General features: G+C 46.0%; 1 non-coding gene and 1 pseudogene across 1 annotated transcript; one reads left to right on the plus strand and one right to left on the minus strand.

Annotated features, from left to right (window-relative positions):
- Nucleotides 1-647: 647 nt before the first annotated feature.
- On the minus strand, nt 648-838 carry LOC140283536 (U2 spliceosomal RNA). The gene has a single exon (XR_011910133.1). It is a non-coding gene; the product is annotated as a U2 spliceosomal RNA (small nuclear RNA).
- An 8,060-nt stretch (nt 839-8,898) lies between these two features.
- Nucleotides 8,899-9,075, plus strand: LOC140283459 (U2 spliceosomal RNA; annotated as a pseudogene).
- The last annotated feature ends 3,280 nt before the right edge of the window (nt 9,076-12,355 follow it).

Raw genomic sequence — 12,355 nt, forward strand, 5'->3', positions numbered from 1 at the left:
TTCACACCTTGTCGCAGCCAAACACCTCCGCTCCCTGTTTTGATCATGTATGGTTGGACATTCGCACCTTTTCTCACCCGCTTTTTGCAAACTATGGTCGGCCATTCACAGCTTCCTCTCCACCATACTTCTATGGTGGGATATTCACACCCACTTGCATCCGAAGACCTCCGCCCCCACTTTTGTTGATATTTAGTCGGTCATTCGCACCTTACCCACTTTTGGCAAACTATGGCCTTCTTGCAGCCAAAAACCTCTGATCTCGCTTTTGATGATGTAAGGTTGGGCATTCAGACCTTGCTTCACCTGCTTTTCACCAAATATAGTCGGACATTCACACCTTCTTGCAGCCGAACACTTCCGCTCCACCTTTTAGTTTTCTATGGGGCATTCACACCTTTTTTTTCACCGCATTTTATAAAAACACCACAGGAACACCGTATTGAGGCTTTGTTCTGACCGCTCATTCGGTGTCGCGTTTCTTTCAAGCAATTCGCCTGGTTAGCCCGCACTCGGCTCGCTCCCAGAGCCGTGTTAAAGTCTACTTCGCATTCACTCTCTTTTCTCAGCAGACTAAAAGAAAGTTTCATCTTGGGCTCCCTGAAACTTCCATCCTGCACCGCTGTTTGCTTTTTCACAAGAGCAGAGGAGAGCGCACCGTTCCCAGGGGCACTACAGTACCGGGTCGATGCTTGGAGTGAACGGAGCAAGCTCCTTTTTCAACTCCTATTGATACAAATCCATTTAATATGTAGTCCTCGCATAGAGGACACATCAGACATTAAACTGATAAGAACAGATACTACACTTGATCTTAGCCAAAAGGCCGAGAAGCGATAACTGTCCACTGGTTCACGTCCGAGGGCCCTTCCTGGCACAATGCGCACTTGTAGCTGTGTTCTTTTTATGGCCATAGTGTCACTTTGCACCTCGGCCCACCCGCTGCACTGAGCACTCTTCAGCCCTTTTAAATGGTATAACTTTACACTACCGCACGCTCCAGCGAGCACCATTCAAGCAACAACTTTGCACTCCAGCTTCGAACATTGGCACAGTCGCAACATGTAAGGCGACTCTACTCAGAGAAGTCACTCTGCACAGTAACAAGATTTCTTTTGCACAGACAGAAAGGGCTTCATCCGCAAAGGTAAAGCCTGCCAAAAATAGAAACAACTCATTAGTGCTGCTCAACGTTGTACTTTGCAGTAAAAGAAAGAGCAAATCTAAAGATTCAGGAATCCGAGAATAAGCTTACTTCCATGAGTTCTTCACGATTTCGGATTTTGCTATAAAATGAATTCCTTCACTCAAACTAAATTAAAACTGCTAAACCGCTAATCTGTTACATGCAAGGCAGATGTCAAATTCACCGAAATAGGATCTAAGGGTATTTGGCCAATCGAGCTGTAGCAGCTTCGGTAAAAGTAGTATAGGTATAAGGAGTATAAGTTGAAGAGTTTGTGAATAAAGGTGTGCGCACACATAGTGAGTTGTAGGAAAATAGGCAGGGAGCAATGCCGGCTGGGGTATAGGTTCTTGTATGTTGTCTGACTGTTTGATTTGAGTGTGTTGTGTAAGTGTCCTGTTGAATGTTACATGTTTGGGCTTTGACACGCTTCACTGTGGTTGTTAACTGTGTGGTGTGTCCTGAAATGTTATATGTTTGGGCTGTGTGACATGCTTAATGCTTTTCAGTAGCAACCCACTTATTCATATATAGCAACTGACAACATAAGAAGTCCGGACATACTTTGATAGTAGTTGTAGAAGTATCCTTATTGATAATAGATAAACTAATTCATAGTGATAGAACAGTAGATGAACAGGTGCCTGCACATGTCTCATGAAAATAAAATGGGTGTATGATTGCTGACGGCAGAGCAATACTGCCAAACTTATGAGTTCTTGTGGCAAACTTGATTCAGTGTCTTGACGTGTATACGCTGTTTCGCTGACTTGTCACAAGAAACAAAGTGTGTTTGATAAGATCCGACCATTTTATTACGGGAGGATCAGTATATATGGATTCTGATGTGACTGATAAACTCATTCGTATCTTAAGCATAATCTAATACGTGAGACAACGCCCTGGCACACAATCAAAAAAAAAAAAAGAGAGAGCGGTTTTGTGTCCCCACAGTCCATAATGTAGAAAAGAGAGAAAAAAGCCTTTCTGATTTGTTGTGTGTGCTCACAGTGCAGAGTGTAGAGAAAAGAGAGAAAAGAAAGCCGTTTTGGTGTCACGGGTGTTGTGACTTACACACACACATTTCTGAATTGAGAAAGGAAATTATTTTAGAGGAAGCACTAGAGTTTAGATCCCACATTTGTTGATAGGCATTCATTTAATTTTTCTTTTAATCAGTTTTAAAGTGAATACTAACTGAGAAATGAAAAAGGTGAAGAGTTTAGAAGCTTGGTTCAAGAGCAAAACTTGGTTTATGATCAGCTGAGTCTCTAAACAGAACAGCAAAGGGCTTCATCGAACATTTAAAAAAGATTCAGATTGTTAGAATATCCAGAATTTATAGGAATGGTGGTGATTACTCTTATTTTCTAGAATGGAAATAACTGCACCATGTCTGTTTTATGAATTTAAGGGGCTAAAAAGTTTTGTTCTCGTTTTTCTATGATTAACCGAATGTATGTGAGAGTCCAAACAGACAGAAGGGTTACGGCCGAGCGCTGGACCTTCCAAAAAAGATGAGACAGGCTGGACCCGTGCCATACTAGTTAAGGCCTGCCTGTGGATTACAGGTTCTTTAAACTCTCACACACACAAACTCACACACGTTCGCACACATACACCCATACACACACACATTCTTGAACTTGCTGCAAGATTAAACCTTTGCATTAACTGACTCCAGCAACTCTGAGTCTCATTGAGAGACTTTTCTCAACAATTGGGTCCTCAAACCAGATCTCAACGTTTTTTCCGCTGTCCAGGGTCGGAGCTGAAACCGTGCACGGGGGAGTCCAGTACTCCTAATGAAAGACCCCCTGCTGAATTGCGGTAATTAGGGGCCAGTGTCCACTGAAAGGGGAAAAAGGGACGAGATCGTACTTTTGAATCAATGGCCAGAAGCCATTGGCAGTGCAGGCATCAACAATAATGGTGTTATTTCACCCATTAACACTTAAGGTACCTCATGCAGTGGCTGTGATATGGTTACTTAACAAAATATCTTTACCAGACATCTCTCCTACATAACAGTTCTTCTTTCACAGCCACACCTTGTTGTCGAGAGATGTGCTACACTTAATCCATCCACACTGCTACCTACCCCACAGATGGAAAGCCTCATGATTGCATGTCAGAAATAACCATCAGTGTTTTACCCAGGCCAGACTTAACTGATATACATTATGAAAATGCAGAAATAACTATATTTATTCAACAGATCAAGGAAAAAAACCCTGATGGCACAAATGCTACAGGATTTGCAGTAGTAACAGAAACTGAAGTTTTCTTAAAACAACCACTACCAAAAAATTACTCTGTTCAAGCAGTCGAATTGGTAGCTTTAACTGAAGCTTGTAAATTAAATAACAAAAAGGTTGTTATTCAGTATGCCTTCTCAACTGTACATGTGTTAACACAGCATTGGAAAAACAGGTATGTTGACATCCACAGCTAAATGTATAAACTACAAATATTTTAGCATTATTAGATGTTATTCAATTGCCATCTACAATAGACTCGTATGAATGACCGGAAGGAAAACCATACTGCCAAAGAATTTGTTTAAATATGCTGCAGTATTGAGCCACGGACCATGTCATGTCTCAACAGGAGGGATGGAAGCAATAATGAACCAGGTTTTTACAGCATATGGTTTTACTAATTATTAAAAACATTTTTTTAGAATAAATAAATGAATAAAGTTTTGTCTAGCACGGGCTCACCACCCGTGGGAGGGGCCAAGGGGGTCGGGTGCGATGTGAGCTGGGTAGCGGCCGAAGGCAGAGGCCTTGGCGGTCTGATCCTCGGCTACTGAAGCTAGCTCTTGGGACGTGGAATGTCACCTCTCTGTTGGGGAAGGAGCCGGAGCTGGTGCGCGAGGCTGAGCGGTTCCGGCTAGATATAGTCGGACTCACCTCGACGCACGGCTTGGGCTCTGGAACCAGTCCTCTTGAGAGGGGTTGGACTCTCTTCCACTCTGGAGTTGCCCGTGGTGAGAGGCGCAGAGCAGGTGTGGGCATACTTATTGCCCCCCAGCTGTGTGCCAGTACATTGGGGTTTACCCCAGTGAACGAGAGGGTAGCCTCCCTCCGCCTTCGGGTGGGGGGACGAGTCCTGACTGTTGTTTGTGCCTATGCGCCAAACAGCAGTTCAGAGTACCCACCCTTTTTGGAGTCTCTGGGGGAGGCACTGGAGAATGCTCCTACCGGAGACTCCCTCGTTCTGCTGGGGGACTTCAATGCTCACGTGGGCAATGACAGTGAGACCTGGAGGGGTGTGATTGGGAGGAACGGCCCCCCCCGATCTGAACCAGAGTGGTGTTATGTTGTTGGACTTCTGTGCTGGTCATGGACTGTCCATAACGAACACCATGTTCAGACATAAGGGTGTCCATATGTGCACTTGGCACCAGGACACCCTTGGCCGCAGTTCGATGATCGACTTTGTGGTTGTATCATCAGACTTGCGGCCGTATGTCCTGGACACTCGGGCGAAGAGAGGGGCGGAGCTGTCAACTGATCACCACCTGGTGGTGAGTTGGCTCCGCTGGTGGGGGAGGATGCCGATCAGACCTGGCAGGCCCAAACGTATTGTGAGGGTCTGCTGGGAGCGTTTGTCAGAATCCCCCGTCAGAAGGAGCTTTAACTCCCACCTCCGGCAGAGCTTCAACCATATCCCGGGGGAGGTGGGGGACATTGAGTCCGAATGGGCCATGTTCCGTGACTCCATTGCCGAGGCAGCTGATCGGAGTTGTGGCCGTAAGGTGGTCGGTGCCTGTCGTGGCGGCAACCCTCGAACCTGCTGGTGGACACCAGTGGTGAGGGAAGCCGTCAAGCTGAAGAAGGAGTCCTATCGGGCCTTTTTGGCCAGTGGGACCCTGGAAGCAGCTGATAGGTACCGACAGGCCAGACGGGCTGCGGCTTCGGCGGTTGCTGAGGCAAAAACTCGGGCCTGGGAGGAGTTCGGTGAGACCATGGAGAACGATTTCCGGACGGCCTCGAAGAGATTCTGGTCCACCATCCGGCGTCTCAGGGGGGGGAAGCGGCTCACAGTCAACACTGTTTACAGTGGGGACGGGGCTTTGCTGACCTCAACTAGGGATGTTGTGAGTCGGTGGGGGGAGTACTTCGAGGAACTCCTCAATCCTACCAACACGTGCTCGGAAGAGGCAGAGTCGGAGAGCTCGGAGACGGGGCCTCCCATTTCTGGGGCTGAGGTTGCCGAGGTGGTCAAAAAGCTCCTCGGTGGCAAGGCCCCGGGGGTGGATGAGGTCCGTCCTGAGTTTCTCAAGGCTCTGGATGTTGTAGGGCTGTCTTGGCTGACACGCCTCTGCAGCATCGCGTGGACATCGGGGACAGTGCCTCTGGACTGGCAGATTGGGGTGGTGGTCCCCCTCTTTAAAAAGGGGGACCGGAGGGTGTGTTCCAACTATAGGGGTATCACACTCCTCAGCCTCCCTGGTAAGGTCTATTCGGGGGTATTGGAGAGGAGGATCCGTCGGAAAATCGAGCCTCGGATTCAGGAGATGCAGTGTGGCTTTCGTCCTGGCCGTGGAACAGTGGACCAGCTCTATACCCTCGGCAGGATCCTGGAGGGTGCATGGGAGTTCGCCCAACCAGTCTACATGTGTTTTGTGGACTTGGAGAAAGCGTTCGACCGTGTCCCTCGTGGAGTCCTGTGGGGGGTGCTCCGGGAATATGGAGTGCCGGACCCCTTGATAGGGTCCGTTCGGTCTCTGTATGACCGGTGCCAGAGTTTGGTCCGCATTGCCGGCAGTAAGTCGGATACGTTTCCGGTGAGAGTTGGACTCCGTCAGGGCTGCCCTTTGTCACCGATTCTGTTCCTAACTTTTATGGACAGAATTTCTAGGCGCAGCCAGGGCGTTGAGGGTGTCCGATTTGGCGACCTCAGAATCGGGTCTCTGCTTTTTGCAGATGATGTGGTTCTGTTAGCGTCGTCAGGCCGTGACCTTCAGCTCTCACTGGAGCGATTCGCAGCCGAGTGTGAAGCGGCTGGGATGAGAATCAGCACCTCCAAATCCGAGACTATGGTTCTCAGCCGGAAAAGGGTGGAATGCTCTCTCCGGGTCGGGAATGAGATCCTTCCCCAAGTGGAGGAGTTCAAGTATCTCGGGGTCTTGTTCACGAGTGAGGGACGAATGGAGCGGGAGATTGACGGGCGGATCGGTGCGGCGTCTGCAGTGTTGCGGGCTCTGCACCGACCCGTCGTTGTGAAGAGGGAGCTGAGCCAGAAGGCGAAGCTCTCTACTTACTGGTCAATCTACGTTCCCATCCTCACCTATGGTCACGAGTTGTGGGTAGTGACCGAAAGAACAAGATCGCGAATACAAGCGGCCGAAATGGGTTTCCTCCGCAGGGTGTCTGGGCTCTCCCTTAGAGATAGGGTGAGAAGCTCAGTCATCCGGGAGGGGCTCGGAGTAGAACCGCTGCTCCTCCGCATTGAGAGGAGTCAGATGAGGTGGCTCGGGCATCTGGTTAGGATGCCCCCTGGGCGCCTCCCTGGGGAGGTGTTCCGGGCACGTCCCACTGGGAGGAGACCCCGGGGAAGACCCAGGACACGCTGGAGAGACTATGTCTCTCGGCTGGCCTGGGAACGCCTCGGGGTCCCCCCGGAAGAGCTGGAAGAAGTGGCCGGGGACAGAGACGTCTGGGTTTCTCTGCTCAAGCTGCTGCCCCCGCGACCCGACCCCCGGATAAGCGGCAGATGATGGATGGATGGATGGATGGATTTTTTTAGAATAAATAAATGAATAAAGTTTTGTCTAGCAGGTCAAATATGTGCAAAATACATTCCACAGGGCAATCTAAGACCAAAACGAAGATAATTCCCTAAGCCAGTGTATCTTTTTCAACATATTTGTTTGGATTTCATTATTTCATTATTTTGTAGATTTCATTGAACTAAATTAATGTTAAGGGAAACGATTCTGCTCAGTGACAACAGAGGTTTTTACCAAATGGTCTGAAATATTTCCATGTGCACAAGCAGATGCACTCTCAGTAGCAAAATCACGCGTAAAATAACTCATTTCTAGATTTGAAATTCCTGAAAAGATCTTCAGTGATAATTTGACACACTTTGTAAACAATGTCATCTCACTGATGGCAAAGAACTTAAAATAGACCTTAGAAACCACTGTGATATAGAAGGTTTCGCTAACACATTGGAATTGTTTTACTATTTACATATGCATGTGCAGTGAAGAATTGCTTGCTGCTGATAAATGCAAAGAAGAACAGCTTACACATAAATGCTCACATATAGGCTGCTGAATGCAATGAAGACCTGCTTATCCAGTAAAGTTCAATGTCAATGTGTAATATTCAATTAGGATTTGCAAAACAGTGAAGTTAAACAATGAATGGGTCCATAGTCGGTATGAGAAGACTACAGGAATATTTACCTGGGTGTACGTTCAAACAGAGATGAGAAAGTTGCGATAAATTATTGTTTGTTTGTTTGTTAGTATGTATATGAATGTTATGTGTATAAACTGTGTTGAGTTGTAGTTACTCAGTAGTGTCTCAGTGAAACAACCGACGGGGGAAGCCTTGCGGTGACAACAAAAGCAGTGTTTTACTGATCAGTCAAGTTGCTCCAGTGTACTCCATACAAACTGGTTGGCTACTGAAGGGATAGAAAATGGGGAATACTTGTTTTAAAGCAAACAAGGAATTAGATGGGAAAAATACATGTTTTAACGGGACCCAGACAATATTAAATACTCAGACAGATGGGAGAAGAAGTGTAGTTTTGTAGGAAATCACAAAATTATTACATAAAATGAGTGAAATCAATTGAAGAATGCCTTTCTGAAGAGCTGTTTACCACAGATGAGCAGCTTTGCGACCAAGCACATTGTAGATCGCTTTACTGCCAAAATGATCTAGTTTAATGGATTGGTTTAGACATGCATAACAGCATTTTAAGAACAAAGAGAGAAACAAAAAGGGACAACGCTTCATGGTGGAAGGTGATGTATAAATAACTGTGTATATGATGAAGGAGAGACCATTTGAGCAGCACAGCCATTTCGCAGCACAGGGGCAGCAGTCCAAGTTAAAGGATCTCCCATGTGGTATCACCTGTCACACTGTGTCAAGGCATCAAAAGAAGAAAAAATCACCAAACTCAAGGACAAAGAGACGAAGACTCCGGTGAACGAAGAGAGAGGACTTACAAACCAGAAATACAAAAGGATGCTCGATATCAAGATCCAGAAGAAGAGGCTAACAATGCCACGAATACTTACGATGCTGGGAATGATGCCAGCAATGAACAGAGAAGAAGATTCAGTGTCATCAATCTGCAACACGTGCCTCTAATGAGGGGGTGAATATAGAATCCTCAACGATTACAACGTCTCTGGGAACTGTGACAACAACAAGGTTTAAACCATTTTGATATATATTGTAACCTATTGGCTAAGGAATAGTGCTGAAAATGAGGTAAATCTAATCCACCACTGTCCTTGGTCTTCTGTAGGGTTTTTAAACTAATACGTGGTGGTTTGTTTTTCCACAGAAATTTGGAGATGCATGAATCTAGTGACTTAAACCAAGTAGCAGATGGTTTTATGGGGATCATTGAGAACAAATAGTTAACTTTTGGTAGTATCATCATTTTAATGGTTGTAACTCTCCCCATAAGTGATATAGGTAAGGACTTCCAACGAGAGAGATCGTCCTCTACTCTCTTTACTAATTGCACATAATCCATCTGTACTTATCAGTTTAATATGTGATATGTCTATGCAAGGACTACATATTAAATGGATTTTTATCAATAGGAGTTGAAAAAGGAGCTTGCTCCGTTCACTCCAAGCATCGACCCGGTGCTGCAGTGCCGCTGGGAACGGTGCGCTCTCCTCTGCTGTTGTGAAAAAGCTAACAGCGGTGCAGGATGGAAGTTTCTTTTAGTCTGCTGAGAAAAGAGAGTGAATGCGAAGTAGACTTTAACACGGCTCTGGGAGCGAGCCGAGTGCGGGCTAACCAGGAGAAATGCTTGAAAGAAACGCGACACCGAATGAGCGGTCAGAACAAAGCCTCAATACGGTGTTCCTGTGGTGTTTTTATAAAAAGCAGGTGAGAAAAGGTGTGAATGCCCCATAGAAAACTTAAAGGTGGAGCGGAAGTGTTCGGCTGCAAGAAGGTGTGAATGTCCGACTATATTTGGTGAAAAGCAGGTGAAGCAAGGTCTGAATGCCCAACCTTACATCATCAAAAGCGAGATCAGAGGTTTTTGGCTGCAAGAAGGCCATAGTTTGCCAAAAGCGGGTAAGGTGCGAATGACCGACTAAATATCAACAAAAGTGGGGGCGGAGGTCTTCGGATGCAAGTGGGTGTGAATATCCCACCATACAAGTATGGTGGAGAGGAAGCTGTGAATGGCCGACCATAGTTTGCAAAAAGCAGGTGAGAAAAGGTGCGAATGTCCAACCATACATGATCGAAACAGGGTGTTTGGCTGCGACAAGGTGTGAATGTCCACCCATAATTAATAAAAAGCGGGCAACAAGTAGGTTCGAATGCCATACCATACATCATCAAAAGCAGGAGTGGATGTGTTCGGCTACAAGAAGGTTTGAATGTCCGAGCATAGTTTGTAAAAAGCGGGTAAGAAAAGGTTCGAATGCCCGAACATACACCATCAAAAGAGGGAGCGGAGGTGTTCCGCTGTAAGACGGTGTGAATGTCCGACCATAGTTGGTAAAAAGTGGGTATGAAAAGGTGCGAATGCCCAAATTCGGCTGCAAAAAACTGTGTTCGGCTGCAAAAAGGTGTGAATGTTCGACTAAAGTTTGTAAAAAGCGGGTAAGACAAGTGGCGAATGCCTGACAATGTATGATCAAAAGCGGGAGCGGAGGTGTTCAGCTGCAAGAAGGTCTAAATGTCCATAATTAATTGCTAGAAAACATGAAAGAAAATTTTCGAAAATCAATCCGCACATGATCATAAGTGGGAGAGGAGGTGTTCAGCTGCAAGAAGGTGTGAATATCCTACCATAATTGCTGAAAAATGTGTTAGAAACGGTAAGAATCCCGGACCATACCTCATCAAAAGCTAGAGAGGTGGTGTTCGGCTACAAGTAGGTGTGAATGTCTGACTAAAGTTCAAATATATTAACAAAAGCGGGAGGAGAGGTCTTCGGATGAGTGGTTGAGAATTTCCAACCATAATCTATAAAATGCGGTGAAAAAAAAGGTGTGATAGAAACCTAAAAGGTGGAGCGGAAGTGTTCGGCTGCAAGAAGGTGTGAATGTCCATCTATAGTTGGTGAAAAGCAGGAAAAGCAAGGTCTGAATGCCCAATCTTACATCATCAAAAGCGAGATCAGAGGTGTTTGGCGGCAAGAAAACGGGTAAGGTGTGAATGACCGACTAAATATCAACAAAAGTGGGGGCGGAGATCTTCGGATGCAAGTGGGTGTGAATATCCCACCATACAAGTATGGTGGAGAGGAAGCTGTGAATGGCCGACCATAGTTTGCAAAAAGCGGGTGAGAAAAGGTGCGAATGTCCAACCATACATGATCAAAACAGGGAGCGGAGGTGTTTGGCGGTGACAAGGTGTGAATGTCCACCCATAATTAATGAAAAGCGGGCAACAAGTAGGTTCGAATGCCCAACCATACATCAACAAAAGCAGGAGTGGATGTGTTTGGCTACAAGAAGGTTTGAATGTCCGAGCATAGTTTGTAAAAAGCGGGTAAGAAAAGGTGCGAATGCCCGAACATACACCATCAAAAGAGGGAGCGGAGGTGTTACACTTGAAAGACGGTGTGAATATCCACCCATAATTCCTGAAAAATGGGTAAGAAAAGGTGCGAATGCCCAACCATACATCATCAAAAGAAGAAGTGGATGTGTTCTGCTACAAGAAGGTTTGAATGTCCGACCATAGTTTGTAAAAAGTGGGTAAGAAAAAGTTCGAATGCCCGAACATACACCATCAAAAGAGGGAGCGGAGGTGTTCCGCTGTAAGATGCTGCGAATGTCCGACCATAGTTGGTAAAAAGCGGGTAAGAAAAGGTTAAAAAACCGGACTGTACACAATCAATAGCGGGAGCGGAGTTGTTCGGCTACAAGAAGGTGTGAAAGTCCGACCAAGGTGCGAATGCCCGACAATGTATGATCAAAAGAGGGAGCGGAGTGTTTCGGCTGCAAGGTCTGAATTTCCAACCATAATTTGTAAACACCGTTGAAGAAAAGGCTCGAAAGCCCGACTATACACCATCAAAAGCGGGAGCGGAGGTGTTCAGCTGCAAGAAGGTCTGAATGTCCACCAATAATTACTGAAAAATGGGTAAGAAAAGGTGTGAATGCCCAACTATACATCATCACAAGCAGAAGTGGATGTGTTCGGCCACAAGAAGGTTTGAATGTCCGACCATAGTTTGTAAAAGGCGGGTAAGAAAAGGTTCGAATGCCCGAACATACACAATCAAAAGAGGGAGCGGAGGTGTTTCACTGCAAGAAGGTGTGAATGTCCGAGCATAGTTTGTAAAAAGTGGGTAAGAAAAGGTTCGAATGCCAGAACATACACCATCAAAAGAGGGAGCGGAGGTGTTCCGCTGTAAGAAGGTGTGAATGTCCGACCATAGTTGGTAAAAAGCGGGTAAGAAAAGGCTAAAATACCCAACTCTACACAATCAATAGCAGGAGCGGAGTTGTTCGGCTAAAAGAAGGTATGAAAGTCCGACCATGGTTTGTAAAAAGCGGGTAAGAAAAGGTTCGAATGCCAAAATATACACCATCAAAAGCCGAAGCCGAGGTGTTCGGCTGCAAGTAGGTGTGAATGTCAGATCATAATTTGTAAAAAGCTGATGAGAAAGGTGTGAATGACCAACAATAATTGCTGAAAAATGTGTTAGAAAAGGTAAGAATGCCGGACCATTCATCATCAAAAGCGGGAGAAGAGGTGTTCGGCTGCAAGAAGCTGTGAATGTCCAGCCATAATAACTCAAAAACGGGTAAGAAAAGGTAGTATTGCCAGACCATAAATGATCAAAACAGGGAGCGGAGGTGTTCCGCTGTAAGAAGGTGTGAATGTCCCACCATAATTGGTAAAAAGCGGGTAAGAAAAGGTTAAAATACCCGACTGTACACAATCAATAGCGGGAGCGGAGTTGTTTGGCTACTAAAAGGTG

This window comes from Leuresthes tenuis, unplaced genomic scaffold (assembly GCF_036924035.1).
Source record: "Leuresthes tenuis unplaced genomic scaffold, fLeuTen1.0.hap1 SCAF_23, whole genome shotgun sequence".
In the NCBI taxonomy this organism is placed as follows: domain Eukaryota; kingdom Metazoa; phylum Chordata; class Actinopteri; order Atheriniformes; family Atherinopsidae; genus Leuresthes; species Leuresthes tenuis.